Source organism: Pan paniscus, chromosome 5 (assembly GCF_029289425.2).
Source record: "Pan paniscus chromosome 5, NHGRI_mPanPan1-v2.0_pri, whole genome shotgun sequence".
NCBI classification, from domain to species: Eukaryota; Metazoa; Chordata; class Mammalia; order Primates; family Hominidae; genus Pan; species Pan paniscus.
In genome coordinates, this window is record NC_073254.2 from 20,479,947 (window position 1) to 20,500,330 (window position 20,384).

Here is a 20,384-nt window from a genome sequence, read left to right on the forward strand (position 1 = left end):
CTTGGGGAGGCATCTCCTCCTCGGGGCTCGCAGACAGGGCTTCTCGTGCCAACGCTGCACCTCGGGGCGTGTTCTCCCACCCATCTGTGCTCAGGCATCCCTTCCCTCTCCTCTGGATTTTGTTTAGGCCTATTTGCAATTTCTTAAAAAAAAAAAAAAATCCAATAAATAGTTGGAGCCTGAAAGAGAGCTGGCCAATGAAACGCCGCGTTGGGGCATTACCGCATCGGTGAGGCCGCCCATTGGCTGGCGTGCCCTGAGGCGATGGCTGCGTTTCCCCGGCACCGCCCCGCGCCAGTGCCCACGCGTCCCAGGCTTCAGGGGAGCACCTGGGAAGCGCTGGGGGTCGCGTGCCCTTGGCCGGAGGCCTGGTCACCCGCAGGCCCTGCCATCCTCGGCTTGGCCGCTGCTGCCCGCGCGCCTGTGGCGGGGCGAGCCTGCCTCCAGGGCAGCCTCACTGCCTGGATGCTGGGCAGGAGACCTCCCAGGTAATAACCGTGATCACGGTGTTGATGCTCACTCTGGGGCAAGGGTGCTCACGTGTTCTTGTACTTGAGCGGAGTAGCCCTTCCTTCAAAGTCAGCCCCGGTCCCCTTGCACTGTGCAGCCCTCTCTGCCGGACCCAGCCCTTAACTTCTAAAATGCTCATTGCCAGCGCCCTTCGTTTGGTATTTGTAGCAGATACTGTCTCCTGGTGCAGCGCCATGTCCGTTCCCCCTTTCTACCATGGTATAAAACCTCCTGATTTTTAGCTAGGCGCATGGCTTCTGGAATCAAAACTATGTTCCCAATTCCCTTGCAACTAGATGTGAGTAAGTTCAGGCCAATGGACTGGTCATGTTCTACTTCCAGGAAGTGTCCCTAAAATAAAGGAATATGTCTTTTTAGGTCCCTTCCTCTCTCCAGCTTCTGGAATGGAGCCGCCATGTCTGGTGCTCAAGCGGCCAGCTCTGACCCAGAGGTAACACGTTATGGATTGTGGAGCCGCAGGGTGGAGTAGCCTGGGTCTGATGGTTCTGTTAGTCAAGGCTATCCAAAGAAGCAGGACCAATAGGAAATACATATGTTTACGTATGTATATATGTTATGTATATGCTATGTATACACACACACACACACACACACACACACACACACACACACAGAGAGAGAGAGAGAGTTAAGAAAGTGGCTCATGTGATTGTGGGACTGGCAAGTTCAAAATCTGCAGACCCAGAGAAGAGCTGATGTTGCAGCTCAAGTCTGAAGGCAATTTCGGGGCAGAATTCCCACTTCTTCAGGGGACCTCAATCTTTTCTCTTAAAGCCTTTTACTGATTGAATGAGGCCCACCCACATTATGAAGGGTCATCTGCTTTACTCGAAGTTTACTGATTTAAATGTTAATCACATAAAAAAAATCTTCACAGCAACATCTAGATTAGTGATTGAGCAAAATCTGGTTGCCATGGCTGTTATGGACTAAGTTTTGTCTCCCCCAAATTCACATGTTGAAGCCTGAACCCCTGATAACTCAGAATATGACTGCATTTGGAGACAGGGTTGTAAAACAGGAATTAAGTGGCCTGGGTGCGGTGGCTCACGCCTGTAATCCCAGCACTTTGGGAGGCTGAGGCAGGCAGATCATGAGGTCAAGAGATTGAGACCATCCTGGCCAACATGGTGAAACCCCATCTCTACTAAGAGATACTAAAAGATACAAAAAAGATATCTCTACTAAAAGATAAATAGCCGGGCATGGTGGCACGTACCTGTAATCCCAGCTACTTGGAGGCTGAGGTAGGAGAATCGCTTGAACTGGGGAAGTGAAGGTTGCAGTGAGCTGAGATCGCTCCACTGTTCTCCAGCCTGGTGACAGAGCGAGACTGTGTCTCAAAACAAAACAACAGAAGAATTAAGTTAAAACGAGGCTTTTAGGGTGGACCCAAATCCAAGCTGACTTGTGTCCTTATAAGAAAAGAAGATTAGGACACACAGAGGGGCACTGGGATGCATGTGCACAAAAGGATGACCATGTGATGGAAGGGGAAGCAAGAAGGTGGCAAGCCCAGGAGAGAGGCCTTTGGAGACACCAACGCTGCCAGCACTGTGGTCTTGGATTTCCAGCCTCCAGGACTGTGAGAAAATAAATTTCTGTTGTTTAAGCCACCAACAGTCTGTGGTATTTTGTGTGGCAGCCATAGCAAATGAACACACATGACCTTGCCAAGTTGACATGTAAAATGAACCATCACAACAGTGCTTATTTAACAAGACTGCATGTACTTCGGAGGCAGGCACAATGCATTCTTCTCTGAAAATTATGTGGTTGTCATAAATTGCTAAAGAGTTTGAGCTTTAAAACCATCAATGCTAGTGGGTGATTGAAGGTGGTAAGCAGGGAGTGCCAAAGTCAAATTTGGATTTTAGAAAAATCTCTGAAACCAGCGATGGGTAGAGGAGAGTGAGATTGCAATCAGAGAGACCGGTTAAGGGTTGATGTATGAAGACAGGTAGAAGACAGACACAAAGGGACAGTGATGGTGGGAAGAGGAGAACTGAACCGCACATTGGCAGGAGGAATAAGGAAGAGGGAAAACTGAGGGAGAATCCCAAGTGTCTCGTTTGAGAGGCTTAGGGGGATGCTGATGTCATCAACTCAAGTAGAGAATGCAGCTGATTTCTCCTTTTGTGGTGGTGAGCCTGGTGCAGCATCAAACAATTCATTTGCTTTTAGGCATATTGAGTTTTATTTACCTTTGGGACATCTGCATAAGGATTCCAGCAGGCAGTTTGATATGCTAGCATGGAGCTCAAGTCTGGTTGGAATCCAGATTTCTATGTCTGTCTCCATCCAGCAATTAAATTTCCAAGAGCAGTGAACCTTTCCACCACACTTGCGTGTCTCAGTCCTAGCTCTTCCAAACATGCATGACTAGTTGCTTTTGTTTTCCTTTTTGGCCATTGTTATCCCAATAAGATCAATTTCAGAAAGGATGTGAGCACCATTGAGGACCCCCTTGTAATAAAGACCCAATTGTAATTCATAACAGACATGAATCATATTCTGCTGTTCTGGGGGTCTTTCCAATTTTTTTTTTAATTTAGAATCTTTGAATATCTCCCCCAAAGACCTAGGACTAGCTTGAATGTTAGAAGGATCTGTCTCTGGGCTGTATGGAGAAGTGTGGCTGCTATTTGAGAGCAGATTCTCGTGAGAAAACATTTCTCCCCCATGGAATTTTCTTCCATGAGTCTAAACCCATCCTGGCTCAGGGCCCTCCCAGTCTCCTGCACTGAGCAAGCCGATAGGGAGAGAGCAAAGAGGGGTGGTCTGGAGTTTTAGGATCTGCATTTGAATCTCTCCTCTTGATTTGCAGCCCTGGGCAAGTCTCTACCAATCTCTCGTTACTAAGCACCTGGTTTATGCCAGGTCCCAGAGCTTTTTGGGTTCTATCTGGGCCTCAGCATCTACATTGGACAAAAAGGGTAAATATTTCTGCCATGCAGGGTTATTATGACAAATGCAATGAAATAGTAAAGGTGGAAGGGCCTCTCACAGTGCCTGCCTCAGAGTAGAAAGTCAATAAATGCTAGGGCATTCTGTGTCTGAAAATCTCACCTCTAATTATTCTCTTTCCCTTCCCAATTATACAAAACAGCAGCAGCAGTAACAGCAACCACAAAATGCACTCCAAGGTACTTCTAACCATTTCTTGCTGGGGGAATGTTTGCATCCTTGGTTAGTTAAAAATTTTGTGTTCCTCCCGTGTCAGAAGCCCCTGGATCTTGTGTGAAGCTGTGCATTCCCGGATTAGTTTGTTTCTGTCCTTCTGTGGCTTGTTCTAAAGGGCTTTGCTGCTGCCTTCATCTGGGGAAATTCGCACACTAATGCAGTGGTATCTCATCCCGATCTATTAGGTGTGACAGCTACTGGCAAGAAAGAGATTTGTGTTTAACTCTATGTTGTCCAGCAGGGACCTCTATCACCCAAAGGGAAACAGCCATCTATCTACGAAGCGATGATCTCCCCTACAAGCAAGAAAGCTCAATTGCCGGGAGGTCTTTGCTTTTTCTGGCTTCCGGGAATGCAGAAATCTCAGGGAGCCACTACCGGGCTCTTTCCCCATAGGATGTTGGGCCAGGCAACAGAACAAATTTCCTGAGGCACTTCTACCTGGGAATGACCTCCTGAGGCCGATGGCAGCCCTCTGATGAAGACACTGTAGTATTTATTTTTTGCAAATGTTGGTGATCATCCAGCGTACATCTCTGCTTAGTGAACCTTTGTGAACTGGAGGCCGAACATTCTCATCCTGCCTTGGTAGAACCACATAGGTTGGTTCCAGGCTGTTTTCTGTGCAACCCTCAACATGACAATAATAGTGATGATGATGCTAATGATGATTGTAAAATCCGCAGTAGTTTCCATTTATTGCCCTGTTTGGCTTGTAAGACTTGGTAGATCACAATGACACTCTCTCTCTCTCTTTCTTTACTGTGAGCCAGGGACTGGACAAAGCACTTTGCATGCATTATAACACTTTTCCTAACAATCCTGTAGCAGGCAGTAGTAGCATCCCCGCTTTATAACTAAGGAAGCTAGAGTTCAAAGAGGTGAAGAGCTTGCCTTGAAGTTCAAGGCCATACAGCCCAAAGTAGCAGAATCAGACCTGCACCCAAGTCCATCTGCACAAAGTTGGTGCTTCTACCCTGTACAACACAGTGTGTTTCCAGTGGGCTGTGACTCTCCGGTGGTGGAACAAGCCTTGTCAATTGCTGTCTGCCACATGCAGTCTGACCTGGTTGCCTGGGCATCCTCCCACCCCATGGGCAGCAGCTGCTCTTGCTGCCAGGGCTCCAGGGTGTGGGCAGCGGATGGGAGGGAGGGGAAGCCAGCTGTGCAGCTCTGCCGAGCTGGGACAGAGCTGGGAGGCAGGGTGCCTATTGATTGACTGAAATTGGATTTGTTGACACAAACTGCCAGCATTTCACAGTGATGAAAGGATTGCCCACCAGCCTCATAACAAGCAGAGATTTCCCTGAGGGCCACCAGAGCTGCTGGTGTGGCTCTTTTGTGAGGAGAAGAAAGCAATTAGGAGAACGGGTGAGGTTATTAGGTCTTATTGCTTCCCTCAGCTCCTGCACACACCGAGTGCTGCCCGGCGTGGGATTGCAGGCTCCCTGTCCTGTGTGCTGCGGATTCTGTTTGCGCCTCTTCCACTGCGTAAAGCCAGTTGGGGGACAAACAGCTCGTGTACGCTGACTCCAAGCATATGGAGAATGCACACACAGATTTAGGGCACCAAAAGAAACCAGCAGGTGGAACCAGCTTTAGCAGACTTTAAAAATAGCAAGATCATTGGAGTATAAATACAAATCCATGAATGCACGAGGCACACCCGTCTCTCTCTCCCTTGCTTTCTCCATCCCTTTTTATGTTTTGTCACATTAAAAATATTTAGACTGGTTTGGTTTAAAAGATCTATTCAGGTAAGTTGGCCAACTACACATGTCTACAGATGGGCAGGGGAGGAAGAGGAGAGGAGGGTAAGTTCTGTCAGGACGGCATTGGTTTAGCAAGTGTTTATTGAAATCTGGAATATGCACAGCAGTAGGGGTGGGTGTATGAGGGGGAGAGGTAAGAAAATATCAGGAATAATGTCACCTTATATTGTATAAGTGGGTTTTTGTGGCAAAATATACATAACATAAAACGTACCATTTAACCATTTTAAGTGCACAGTTCAAGAACATTAAGTACTTTCACATTATGTATGGTGCAGCCATCACCACCATCCACACCATCCATCTTCAGAATATTTTCATCTTCCCCAACTGTAAATCTGCCCTCATTAAACAATAACTCCCTATTCCCCCCTGCCCCCAGCTTCCGGCAACCAACATTCTACTTTCTGTCTCTATGAATTTCACTACTTTAGGTGCCTCATATAAGTGAACATGGAGTATTTGTCCTTTTGTGACTGGCTTATTTCACTGGGCATAATGTTCCTAAGGGCCATCCATGTGGTAGTATGTGTTGGAATTTCCTTCCCTTTAAAGGCTTAATAATATTCTGTTCTATGGCTAGGCCACATTTTGTTTATTCATCATCCATTGATGAACACTTGGGTTGCTTCCATCTTTTGGCTATTGTGAATACTGCTACTATGAACATGAGTGTACAAGGATCTGCCTGAGATCCTGCTTTCAATTTTGGGAGGTATATTTCCAGAAGTGGGATTGCTGGATCATACAGTAATTCTGTTTAATTTTTTTGAGGAATTGCTATAACATTTTTTCTACAGTAGCTTCATCATTTTACTATTTTACATACCCATCAGCAATGTGAAAGTGTTCCAATTTCTCCACGTCCTTGTCTACACTTGTTATTTTCTGGCTTTTCTTTCTGGTTCTCTCTCTCTCTCTCTCTCTCTCTTTTTTTTTTCCATAATAGTCATTCTAATGAGTGTGAAGAGGTATCTCATTGTAGTTTTCATTTGCGTTTCCCTAAGGATTAGTGACGTTGAGCATCTTTTCATGTGCTTATTGGCCATTTGTATATCATCTTTGGAGAGATGTCTATTTAAGTTCTTTGCCCATTTTTAATTGAGTTGTTTGATTTTTATTGTTATGTTGCTTTATTTTTATTTTTATAATGGCTAGGATTAGAGTTGTGGATTTACCCCATTTTGTGGAGAAAATGAAGGTCATAGAAGTTCAGGAACTTGCCCGATGTCTTCCAGTTGGGTGAGACTGAAGTGCAGCCTTTTGGCCTCTTTTTTTTTTTTTTATTACACTTTAAGTTCTAGGGTACATGTGCACAACATGCAGGTTTGTTACATATGTATACTTGTGCCATGTTGGTGTGCTGCACCCATTAACTCATCATTTACATTGGGCATATCTCCTAATGCTTTCCCTCCCTCCTCCCCCCACCCCACAACAGGCCCTGGTGTGTGATGTTCCCCTTCCCATGTCCAAGTGTTCTCATTGTTCATTTCCCACCTATGAGTGAGAACATGCGGTGTTTGGTTTTTTTGTTCTTGCAATAGTTTGCTGAGAATGATGGTTTCCAGCTTCATCCATGTCCCTACAAAGGACATGAACTCATCCTTTTTTATGGCTGCATAGTATTCCATGGTGTATATGTGCCACATTGTCTTAATCCAGTCTATCATTGGTGGATATTTGGATTGGTTCCAGTCTTTGCTATTGTGAATAGTGCCACAATAAACATACGTGTGCATGTGTCTTCATAGCAGCATGATTTATAATCCTTTAGGTATATGCCCAGTAATGGGATGGCTGGGTCAAATGGTATTTCTAGCTCTAGACCCTTGAGGAATCGCCACTCTGTCTTCCACAATGGTTGAACCAGTTTACAGTCCCGCCAACAGTGTAAAAGTGTTCCTATTTCTCCACATCCTCTCCAGCACCTGTTGTTTCCTGACTTTTTAATGATCGCCATTCTAACTGGTGTGAGATGGCATCTCATTGTGGTTTTGATTTGCATTTCTCTGATGGCCAGTGATGATGAGCATTTTTTCATGTGTCTGTTGGCTGCATAGATGTCTTCTTTTGAGAAGTGTCTGTTCATATCCTTTGCCCACTTCTTGATGGGATTGTTTGCTTTTTTCTTGTAAATTTGTTTGTTTGTAGATTCTGGATATTAGCCCTTTATCAGATGAGTAGATTGCAAAAATTGTCTCCCATTCTGTAGGTCGCCTGTTCACTCTGATGGTAGTTTCTTTTGCTGTGCAGAAGCTCTTTAGTATAATTAGATCCCATTTGTCAATTTTGGCTTTTGTTGCCATTGCTTTTGGTGTTTTAGACATGAAGTCCTTGCCCATGCCTATGTCCTGAATGGTATTGCCTAGGTTTTCTTCTAGGGTTTTTATGATTTTAGGTCTAACATTTAAGTCTTTAATCCATCTTGAATTAATTTTTGTATAAGGTGTAAGGAAGGGATCCAGTTTCAGCTTTCTACATATGGCTAGCCTGTTTTCCCAGCGCCATTTATTAAATAGCTTCTTATCCTGCCTTTCTCCTCTGCTCATGCCGTCTACTCCCAGGTGGCAAGAAGTGGTTCACACCTTTTCAGAATTCACATTTCACTTACAAACAATACAGGAGGACATAAAATATGTGTCAAATGAAGGTTACAGAGGATGAATTTTATGGACATTCAGAAAAAAGGTCCTGATGTCTGGGTCATTTGGGAAGATTCTGTGACAAAGGGGAACCAGAGCTGAACATTAAAAAATAGTGTGATAGTGGCTAACGTCAAACTCAATGGGGAAAAACTGAAAGCTTTCCTGTAAGATCTGGCACAAGGCAAGGATGTCCATGCTCACCACTTCTATTCAACATAGTGCTAGAAGTCATAGCCAGAACAATGAGACAAGAAAAATAAAGACATCCAAGTTGGAAAGGAAGAAGTAAAATTATCCCTATTTGAGAATGGTATGGTTATATACATAGAAACCCCTGAAGACTCAACGAAAAACTGTTAGAGCTAATAAATACATTCAGTAAAGTTGCAGGATACAAAACCAATATACGCAAATCAGGGCATTTCTATACACAAACAGTTAACTATCTGACAAGGAAATCAAGAAAATAATCCCATTCACAATAGCAACAAAAAGAAGAGAATACTTAAAAATAAATTTAACCAAAGAAATGAAACACTTGTACACTGAAAATTATAACAATGATGAAGGAAGTTAAAGAAGATACTGATAAGTGGAAAGATATCCATATTGACTGAAATAATTAATATTGCTAAAATGTCTAAACTACCCAAACTGATTTACAGATGCAAAGCAATCCCTATCAAAATCCCAATGATGTCCTTTACAGAAATAGAAAAATCTACCCTAAAATTCATATGTGGCCAGGTACAGTGTCTCTCACCTATAATTCCAGCATTTTGGGAGGCCAAGGTGGGTGGATCACTTGAGGTCAGGAGTTCAAGACCAGCCTGGCAAACATGGTAAAACCCCACCTCTACTAAAAAGACAAAAGTTAGCTGGGCATGGTGGCAGGTGCCCATAATCGCAGCTACTCAGGAGGCTGGGACAGGAGAATCACTTGAACCTGGGAGGCAGAGGTTACTGTGAGCTGAGATTGCACCACTGCACTCCAGCCTGGGTGACAGAGCAAGACTCTGTCTCAAAAAAAGGAAAAAAAAATCATATGGAACTACAAAAGACCCAGAGTAGCCAAAGCAATCTTGAGCAAAAAGAACAAAGCTGGAGGCATTACCTGCTCTGATTTCAAAATATATTACAAAGTTATACTAACCAAAATAACATGTACTATCATAAAAACAGACACATAGAACAACGGAAAAGAATAGAAAGCCCAGAAATAAGTCACACATGTGTGGTCAACAAGTCTTTAACAAAAGTGCCAAGAATACACAACAGGGAAAAGACAGTCTCTTCAATAAGTGGTGTTGAGAAAACTGGATACCCCCATGCAAGAAAATGAAACTGTATCTTTATCTTATACCATACACAAAGATCAACTCAAAGAGACTGAAACATAGCCCTGAAACTCTAAGACTCCCAGAAGAAAACATAGGCGAAAAGCTTCATGACATTGGTCTTGGCAATGATGGTTTGGATATGAAACCAAAAGCACAAAGGAACAAGTGAGACTACATCAAACTAAAAGTTTCTGCACAGCAAAAGAAACAATCAACAACAACAAAAAGCAACCTACAGAATGGGAGAAAATATTTGCAAGCCATACATCTGATAAGGGGTTAATATCCACAATATATGAGCAACTCGTACAACTCAACAGAAAAAAACGAAACTTGATTAAAAAGCAGAGAGAGGAGTTGAGTACACATTGTTCCCAAGAAGACATGCAAATGACTAACGGGTATATGAAAAGATATTCAACATCACTAACCATCAGGGAAGTGATAATCAAAACCACTATGAGATGTCACTTCACACCTGTTAGGATGGCTATTATCAGAATGACAAGAGATAACAAATGTTGGTGAGGATGTGGAGCAAATAAAACCCTTGTCCACGATCGATGGGAATGTAAATTGGTACAGGCATCATGGAAAACAATATGGAAGTTTCTCAAAAAAGGAAAAATAGAACCACCATGTGATCAGCAATCCCATTGTGAGGCCTATATCCAAAGGAAATGAAATCAGTCTCTTAAAGAGATATCTGTTCTTTGCAGCATTATTCACGATAGCCAAGATACAGAAATAACCTAAATGTCCATTGACAGATGAATGGATAAAATGTTGTACATACACATGCAATGAAATATTATTCAGCCTTTAAAAAGAAGGAAATTCTGTTATTTGTGACAACATAAACCTGAAATCCAAAAATGTCAAACTCATAGAAACAGAGAGTAGAATAGTGGTTACTGGAGGCTGAAGGGGAGGGATATGGGAAGATGTTGGTCAAAGGGTATGAGCGAGGTCTGTTATGTAAGGTAAATAAGGTCTGGACAACTACATACAGCAATGTGACTACAGTAACAGTATTGTAGACTTGAAATTTGCTGAGAAGGCAGCTCTTAAGTGTTCTCACCACATCAAAAAATGATAACGATGTGAGGTGATAAACGCATTAATTTGCTTGATTGTGGTGGACAGTTTACAATGTATACATATATTGAATCATTGAGTTGTACACCTTAAATATATACAATTTTTAATTGTCAACTATACCTCAGTGATGTTGGGGAAAAAGAGAATAGTGTGACATGCATTATATAATGCCCCCCAAATACGTCCACATCTGATTCCTAGACCTCTGAAGATCTTACGTTATTTGGCAAGGAGGAATTAGGTTGCAAGTGGGTTTAAGGTTGCTAATCAGCTGACTTTGAGATAGGAAGATAATCCTGGATTATCTGGGGGCCCAGTGACATCACAAGGGTCCTCACAAGTGGAAGAAGGGGCAGGCAGGAGGGTCAGAGAAGACAAGGCAACAGACTCAGAGAAGCAGGCTGACATGATGGGAGAAGGATTCTGCAGGCCATTGCTGGCTTGGAGGATGGACGAAGGGGATTGCCAAAGATAAACAAAGCTGGACACTGATTAAAATGATCAGGACAGATTTAAATCAGTAAAAACAACGGCTGATTTAACAGGGAGAGGGGTCTGTGGTGAACTGCACTCAGCTTTGTACAGAAGGGAACCAGCGTGTTGAAGGGAGAATGCGAGAGTGGGAGGGGAGAAGCTGGAAAAAGCCAAAAACCAGATTCTTCCCCAGAGCCCCTAGAAAGGAACATGGCCCTGCTGGCACTCGGAGTTTAGCTCAGCGACACTCATTTGGACTTCTGACCTATAGAATCCTAAGAGAAAAAACACATGTTGTTTTAAGCCACGGCGTTCCTGACAATTTGTTGCAGTGGCAATAGGAAACTAATACAAATAGCCAGAACTTAGATAAGCAGAGAATCCAGACCTCAGGTGTGAAGAGAGGACCATGGGGAGGAGATAAATCTCACTACAACAAAGTGTTTGATTTGGGAAGAAAGAATCGCTAACACACCTGGAGCTCTCCTTGTTCTGGCCAGGTTTAAGCGCTCAGGCATGCATTTTCAAGAATGCTCTGAGGTTGGTACTACTGTTATCCCCATTTGCAGGGGAGCAGACTGAGGCACAGAGAGGTTAAATAAGTTGTCTAAAATCACAGTGGTGGTACCTGGTCAGGTAGTAAGAGACAATACAGAGGGTGTGACTGCAGTGCTAAGGCGGTGGACTCCTGAGAGCTACTGCGGCCCCTTTCCCAGCCTCAAAATGGTATGAGGGGGTGGTGGGCCCTGCTCCTCTCACCGGGCAATGGCTCACTCAGCCTGGTCGGCTGCCTCTCTAAGCCCGGGGTCTGTCTCTGTGAGGAGCAGAGGGCAGGCCTGGGGAGCACATCCCCCATGTCCTTGCCATGTTGATAGTAAACCAAAGTGAGTAACTGCCATTCTTCCCAAACCCTGAACCTGGGCTGTCCTGCTGTCTGGCTGAGCTCATTACCAGCTGGGAGGTGAGGCCCTGGCTTTCAGACCCTGCTCTTGACCACGACCTTTCACTGCCTCTCTGCAGCCAGGTGTGGGAAGTAGAGAAGGCCCTTGTGATGAAGAGCCTCCAGTGCCAGGACCAATATGGCAGATGTTAGGAACAGTGGACTGACCTGCTTTCCAATGCTTGCTGAAAAGTCACCTGGCAGCAAGAGGTAGGAAGAATCAGTGGAGGGGTTTACATGAATATTCACAGCAACATTATTCGTAATAGCCATAAGGCGGGAGAAACTCAAATGTCCATCAATGGGTGAATGGGTCTATCCACACAATGGGGTATTATCAGCCATTAAAAGGAGTGAGGCACTGACACAAGCTACAACCTGGATGAACCTTAATAACATTATGCTATGTAACAGAAGCCAGTCACTAAAGACTACATGTTGTATGATTTCATTCATATGAAATATCCAGAATAGGCAAATCCATAGAGATGAAGAGTGGATTCATGGTTGCCAGGGCCTTGGGGAGAGGATAGGGAAGTGGCTAAAAGGTTTCCTTTTGAGGTGATATGAAAATTGACTGTGAAGATGGTTGCACATAACTGTAAATATAATAAAATCCATTGAATTATATACTTTAGTGGGGTGAATTGTATGTTATGTAAATTATATCTCAATGAAGCTATCAAAAAGGTTAGTTGGGGAGAAGCTCCAAGCCAGCGGAGTGCTCTGTGCCACCCCAAGATGTGACATCCAGGGATGCAAAGACTGGAACTGTCAGCCAAGGCTAAGAGCCAGGCTGCAAGCTGGAACCAGGTTGTCCCAGAAACAGTGGACAGACGCGCAGGGTGGGGTCCCTCAAAGAGCCTCAGAATCAAGCTGGGCACAGATTCAAACCTGGCAGGCCTCTCACCCTAGGTTTTCTCATTCAAAAAGTGAGAGGTCAGAGGTCAGCGTTCTTCGACCTCAGTACACTAAAGACCTTCAAGCTCTCAGGGACTCTGGCTCTGGACCTCAGGATGAAGGGTGAGGGGTGGAAATAATAAGTGGGAGGTTAGGACAGGGGTGAGGAGAGAGGACTGAAGTCACACACGCTCATGCTGTGGGAAGAGTTGGGAAGAGGCAGATGTCCATTGGTGGGGGCCGCCAGACAAGCCTTACTCTGAGACCTCCCACCGGTGGAAAGAGGCTCAAGACAGAAACTGGTGGTGTGGGAAGAGCATCTCAAGCTGGAAAGGAGCAGTTCCTTGCCACACCTGTAGATGCTTGACAGGTAGAAGGCTTCTACCACTGTGAGGTCAGGAGGAAGGGGTGGGGGAGAATCAAAAGCAAGGGATGCATTTCATTCATTGCATTCCTGCACACATGCAGTAAGAAAATATTTTTTAAGTTCAGGGCACCTTGAAGAGAGAGGTGAACAAAGAGAACAAAGTCCACATCCTCAAAGAGCTTTTGTTTTAGAGCTGTGCTGTCCGAGATGGCGGCCACTAGCACATGTAGCTACCAAGCCCTTGAAATGTGGCCAGTCTGAATGAGAGGTAAACAAAGGGCAAAATACACATCCAATTTCAAAATTTAGACCAAAAAATGTGAAGTATCTCATTAATGATTTTTCATATTGATTACATGTTGAAATAATAGTATTCGGGATATCATGGTGATATGGTTTGGCTCTCTGTCCCCACCTAAATCTCATCTAGAATTGTAATCCCCACATGTTGAGGGAGGGAACCGATGGAAGGTGATTGGATCATGGGGGCAGTTTCCCCCATGCTATTCTCGTGATAATGAGGGAGTTCTCATGAGATCTGATGGTTTAAAAGTGGCATTTTCCCCTGCACTCTATTGCCTGCCACCATGTAAGATGTGCCTTGCTTCCCCTTCACCTTCTGCCATGTTTGTAAGTTTCCTGAGGCTTCCCCAGCCATGCAGAACTGTGAGTCAATTAAATCTTTTTTCTTTATAAGTTACCCAGTCCAGGTAGTATCTTTATAGCAGTGTGAAAATGGACCAATATACACGATTAAGTGAAATAAATTCTTAAAATTAATTTTACCTGTTTCTTTATGCCCTTTTAAATGTGGCTACCATAAAATGTAAAATTACAGATGTGGCTCAAATTATATTTCTATTGAATAGCATTGCTCTAGTAGGAGAAACAGACAATAAATAAGAAATAAACAGACAACAATATCAGTAATGTTTGATAGAATGGTCTTTCTAGGGAGATGGTGTCCGTGGAGAGGCTTTGGAGGAGCAGCAGGCAGTGTGGCTGGGGATGGTGAGCATGGTAGGTGGCTGGAGGGGATGTAGGCAGAACTGATCTTTGAGCAGCCTTGAAGACTGTTGTGCCTACGAATTTACAGGCCTTGGCAATGGTGACTGACTGGACACAGGAAAAAAGTGACAGGGCAGGGACAGAAGTCAACATGAGGTTCTGAGCCAGTGTGACTGGTGAGCTGCTGGTTTGCCTAGATTGGGATGGAGATAGGACCTGTGATGAATTCTGAACTCTTGTCTCATCCTGCTAAGTCTGAGTTGGCTCGAGGAAATTCAAATGGAGATGTACAGTTTCCACTGGAGATAGAGTCCTGGAGCTTAGCAGCAAGGCTGGGGATGAAAACACAGTTTAAAGTCATCTCAGAGGAGACCCTTGAGCCCACACACACGGATGTGTTACTGAGGGTAATGAGAGTGGGGAAGGAAATGACAGTTGGTCAGATGTAGCTTGAGTCCTGGCTTTGCCACTTCCCACCTTCCTGTACTTCCTCATCTGTGTGATGAATTTAAAATGGTCACGAACCATTTTCATGTTGTTTTTATTCCCTCATCTTGAATGTGGGCTGGCCCTATGACTACCCCCAGCCACTGGAGCACAGAGGAAGTGATGCTGCTCTGGTTCCAGGCTTAGACCTAAGAGGAGTGACAGCATCTGCCTCATTCTTCTGGAGCCCTGAGTTACTAAGTAAGAACTTCTACCCTAAGTCTGCCATGTTGTGAGGAAGCCCACAGGTGAAGAGGCTGGGCGGAGAAAGAGAGAAGGTTACTTAAACAGCCAAGATATTCCAGAGGAGGCTCCAGACACCATGGGAGAGACAGAAGTTATTCTTCCTCCATCCTGTCCATATTCCTAGCCCACAAAATGATGAGGTATAAGAATAATCAATTGTTGTCTTAAGGTACTAAGTTTTGTAGAAGTTTGTTATTCAGCAATAGATAAATGGAATAGTATGTAAAATGGGATAATAATTTATATCTTATTTGATTGCTAGAAGGAGGATGTAAAATGCCAAGTACAGTTTCTGGCACTGGATAGGTACTAAATCAATATTCTTTTTCTTTCTCTTTGAAAGGCTTATGCTATAAAGTCAAAATCTGTGAGGTTCAGCCTTGTGAAATGACATCAAATAAGCTGAAGTCCTATTTCATGTCTATTTTTTTAAACATATGGAAACGACAACTGACCATAGGCTATCTTCCCTATGCTAGATTGCCTATTCTCCCCTCAGTTACACTGGTCTCAAGGCATGTTCTCCTGGTCACTCTTTCCAGAATCTGATCTAATTGAAAATTCTCCGTTTGAGTGAGTTGCCCTAGAAGGGCTGCCTTGGGTGTGGTCAGTGCAGTGCTGGTCAGAAGTGTGTCTCCTCCCTTTGTTGGGACACACCACCCCACTGACCATGCTGGCAGATCAGACCAATACTGTAGGCTTCTAGGATTCTGCTTCTATTATTCAATGTGTTTACTATCACTTCCAGTTTCATGATATCACAGACTCGATCAATTATACTCTTACTCTTCTTATCCAAATCATTTATCAAAATGTCGGACAAGTCTGCAGTGAGGGTAGAGCCAATAGAGACCTCACTATCTGTTGACATTTGTTCATTAATAGGCCCTGTTGGGTATGTTTGTTCAACCAGTTATGTGTGAATCACCCAGCACTTCTGTCATCCAGCCCACATTTTTTCCCATCTGTTTATGGGAGTATTCAGTTTCACTCTTTAGCATATACGATCTGCTTTTGTTCCATTGCAATAGCTGGTGTTGTTTGCCTAACTGTGATAGGTGCCACTGCAGGCAGGAGCCACGTCCTGTTTTTCTTAGATGACCTCTATGTTGGACATGTAGGAAGTGCTCAGCGAGCTCTTGAATGAGCTCTTTCAACCATATCATTCCATCAAGATGCCTGCTTTCTTACTTGTGTCTGTTCTGACCCTGCATCTTAGCATACATCTAAGGAAACTTACATCTAAAGAAGGAAATTCTACAATATGTGACAACACGGATGACTCTTGAGGACATAGCACATTTCTGTTTATAATTATCTTGTACGTAGGATATGTGAAAAAGTACTCAATTTGATTTAAATTCCTGTTTTAAGAGAATCAACTACATTTAACCTAGGATGAATCCTTAACAGTTGGATTATGGAAAATTATACAAATCAAGAAGAGCAGCTAAGAAAGGTTTGCCTTAGGCTCCTCCAGGAGAGAGCTGCACTGTAAAGATGTAAGCTAAGATGCAGCTCCAAAAAGTGAAGCTACTTACTAACAGTGAGCTGGAGCTCACTGAAGATGAGTAGATGCTGGCTGTGTGGGAATACAAGGAACAATCACTTGCGAGGATGTGGAGGAACTGGAACCCTTCTGCACTGTCAGTGGGCATGTAAAATGGTGTAGCTGCTGTGGAAAATGGTATCCTCAAAAAAAAATACATAGTGATACCTTATGATTTAGCAATCCTGCTTCTGGGTACATACCTCCCAAAATTGAGATCAGGATCTCAAAAAGATATCTGCATCCCATGTTCATTGAAATACCAGTCACAATAGCCAAGACATGGAAACAACCTGAGTGTTCGTTGATAGATGAATGGATAAAGAAAATGTGGTATACATGTACAATGGAATATTATCCAGTTTTTAAAAAGAAGGAAATTCTAAAATATGTGACACCATGAATGGCTTTTGAGGACATGTTGTTAGTGAAATAAGCCAGTCACAGAAGGACAAATACTGCATGATTCCACTGACATGAGGTACCTAAAACAGTCAAACTAGCAGAAGCAGAGAATACAGTTCCTAGGAGCTGGGGGGAGAAGGAAATAGGGAATTAGAAATAAAGTTTTAGTTATGTAAGATGAATTAGTTATAGAGATATGTTGTTGCATAATGCTTATAGTCAATAATAATGTATTATTTGCACTTAAAAATTTCTTAAGTGGGTAGATCTCATGTTAAATGCTCTTACCACACACAAAAATACAAAGGGACACAAGGAAGCTTTTGGAGGTGATGGATATGTCTATTGGCTTGAATCTATGGTGATGATTTCTAGGAAATGTACATGTGTCCAAACTCATCAAATTGTATACGTCAAATGTGTAGTTTATTATATAACAATTATATCTCAATAAAACTTCTATTATTTATTTATTTATTTTGAGATGGAATCTCGCTCTGTCACCCAGGCTAGAGTGCAGTGTCGTGATCTCAGCTCACTGCAACCTCCGCTTCTCAGGTTCAAGCAATCTTCCCACCTCAGCCTCCCGAGTAGTTAGGATTACAGGCACGTTCCACCAGGCCCGGGTTAATTTTTTTGAGTTCTTAGCAGAGATGGAGTATCACCATGTGGGCCAGGCTGGTCTTGAACTCCTGACCTCAAGTGATCCTCTTGCCTCGGCCTCTCAAAGTGCTGGGATTACAGGCATGAGCCGCCACTACACCTTTGCCAAAAAACTGTTTTTTAAAAAAGAGAGAAACAATCAGCTCAGATGAACTTGGTGAGTTCATAGGCACTTAGTGTGTAGAAAACTTTTGTTAAAATGCTGTTTAGCCACTGAGAGCAGAGACAGTCAAAACAGATTGACCAAGGCCAAATTAAGAAGAGATCATTTTAATGGTTATAAATCTTTATTTTTAAATTTTCTTCTATTTTTATTTTGATTATTTATGACCAATAAGAGGAGTTTAAAACTTTTGTCCAATCAAACCATATTTATTTAGATGGTTATTAAATCATGGTCAAGACCGTGGAACAGATTATCTACATTCACATCAGCCACCTCAGTCATTAGCTGGGGTGAATTATTTAACATCTTGCTGCCTCAGTTGCATCATCTGGAAACTCTTCATACAATTTTTTGGAATGATTAAATCAGATAAGAGATGTAAAAGACTTAGAACAGTGCCTGGCATATAGGCATTGCTATTTAAGTGACAAGTATTATTATTTATTTGGATACTCAGGTAATATTTTCTCTGGACTCTATTCAAATCCTAACATTGTTCATTCTTAAATTGAGATTGCTGCTATGCAACTTTAAGAAATGCACTTAGAGACCATAAATTGGTAAAGAGATGATTAGGAAGAAAAGACATTTAGAATTCTTTTAGGGCATGCCCCAGACCTTCAAAGAGCAAAGTCAGTCACTGTCACTGAAAGGCACAAAAAGAGTAACACTTTCTGATTTGTGGATCTACATTATTTATGCCAGTAATTCTCAAATTTTAAAACATCACCTGGGGTGCAGCTTAAAAACACAGACACTTCCTGTTGAACCTCCTCTTCCTGTCAACTTCAGAAATTAAGATTCAGTAGTTTTGGAAGTTCAGAAGCCAGAACTCTTAATGAGCCCTGCAGATAATTTTTAGTCTTCCTTCCTCCTTGCTCTTTCATGACTCTCTTCCTCTCCATTTTTCATTCATTCATTCACCCATCCATCTGCAGTGCCTATCACTTGAATTCCCTTCCTAAGTTTATATAATCCAGAAATTAAAATATTAGATATTTGCTCATACTGAAACCTGGCAGTAAAAACATAGACATGTGACTTAAACATAGATGTGTGATCGAAACACGGATGTGTGACTGAAACACACAGATGTGTGACTTAAGCCCATCAGAGACCTGAATCTAGAGTAAGGGTGTGAGGACACAAGGGCAGCTCAGGGTTCACAGCTATAGTGGCAACTGACCGATTCCTGGGATGTGGCCTTCACAAGTTTCCATCAGTCTGGTTTTCGACCCTGGCTCTCTAGGCTTAGCTTACCCCAAATGCATGATTACTTCACAGCCATCTGAGAAACTCTTTTTTTTTTTTTACCTTAGGTTAACCAGTGTTGGTTCCTGTTGTTTATAACCAAGAATCCTGAGAAGTTCATATGTAGCCCATACATAAGCTGAAGTATTGCCTTATGACATATTCTGAATATTCCAATTATTTTGCAAATAATTCCTCTAAGAGATTAATACATTCTAGAGCATGTAGCTGTGGTTCATTCATTTTCAAAACTGTGTAATATTTCATTGAATAAATTTGCTCTTTCTATATTTTCAAACCACTTTATTGAGATATTGTTGAAATGTTAGAAAGTTGTACATATTTAATGTATGTAACTGGATTTTGAGGGTAAGTATACACCCATGAAACTATCACTACCATCAAGGTCATAGACACATCCATCACCTCCTAGCTTTCTCTCACCCCCTTTATCATCATCATCATTAGTATTATTTGTGCTGTAATATATTTATCCATTTTATTTTTGATGGACATTTGATATTGATGGGTATTGTTTTCAAGTTTTGCTATTACAATGCTGATATAAGGATTTCTGTATGTATATTTTAGTGTACATGAAAAAGTATTTTTCTGTGATATATTCCTGAGAATAGAATTGCTAAATCATAGAAAATGCATATGTTTAAACTTATTAGATAATGCTATTTTTCTAAAGTGAGTAAAACAACTTATTCTCCCACCAGGAGTTACTGAGAGAATTTAAATATTTGCCTAAAAGTTCTTTAATATTTTGTTATATTTATTGCTAGGTATTTTATGTTTTGGTTGCTTTTATAAGTAGCAATTTTTTATTTTTTAACCATCAATTACTGGTGTATAGATATGCAGCTGACTTTTGTATATCAAATTTATATCTAGAAACCTTACTAATCTCAGATTTATTTGGGTTTTTTCTGGGAAAGACAATCATATTATCTGGAAATAATGCCAATTTTGTTTTTAAATTTGTAGTTCTTATACTTTGTATTTCTTTTTCTTGTCTTATTGCACAATGTGGGAACCTTCAGTAGAATGTTCACTATAAATGGCACTGGCAAACATTTTTGCTTTATTTGACTTTAAAGGAGTTGCTTTTAATATTTGACCATTTAATATGACATATGCTGTATTTAAATCTTTAAAGAAGTCTAAGAAAAATTTTCTATTTCTAGTTTGCTAAGAATATTTTTTAAAAACATAAACAATTGTTGCTAATTAAGTTCTAACTTACACCTGCTTTAAAGTGTTCAAAAGATTTTCTGTATTCTTGCACTTTTATTTTTTCCTTGAAGCCTGGAATATTGTTTTCATAATTAGCTGTTAAGCTAACATT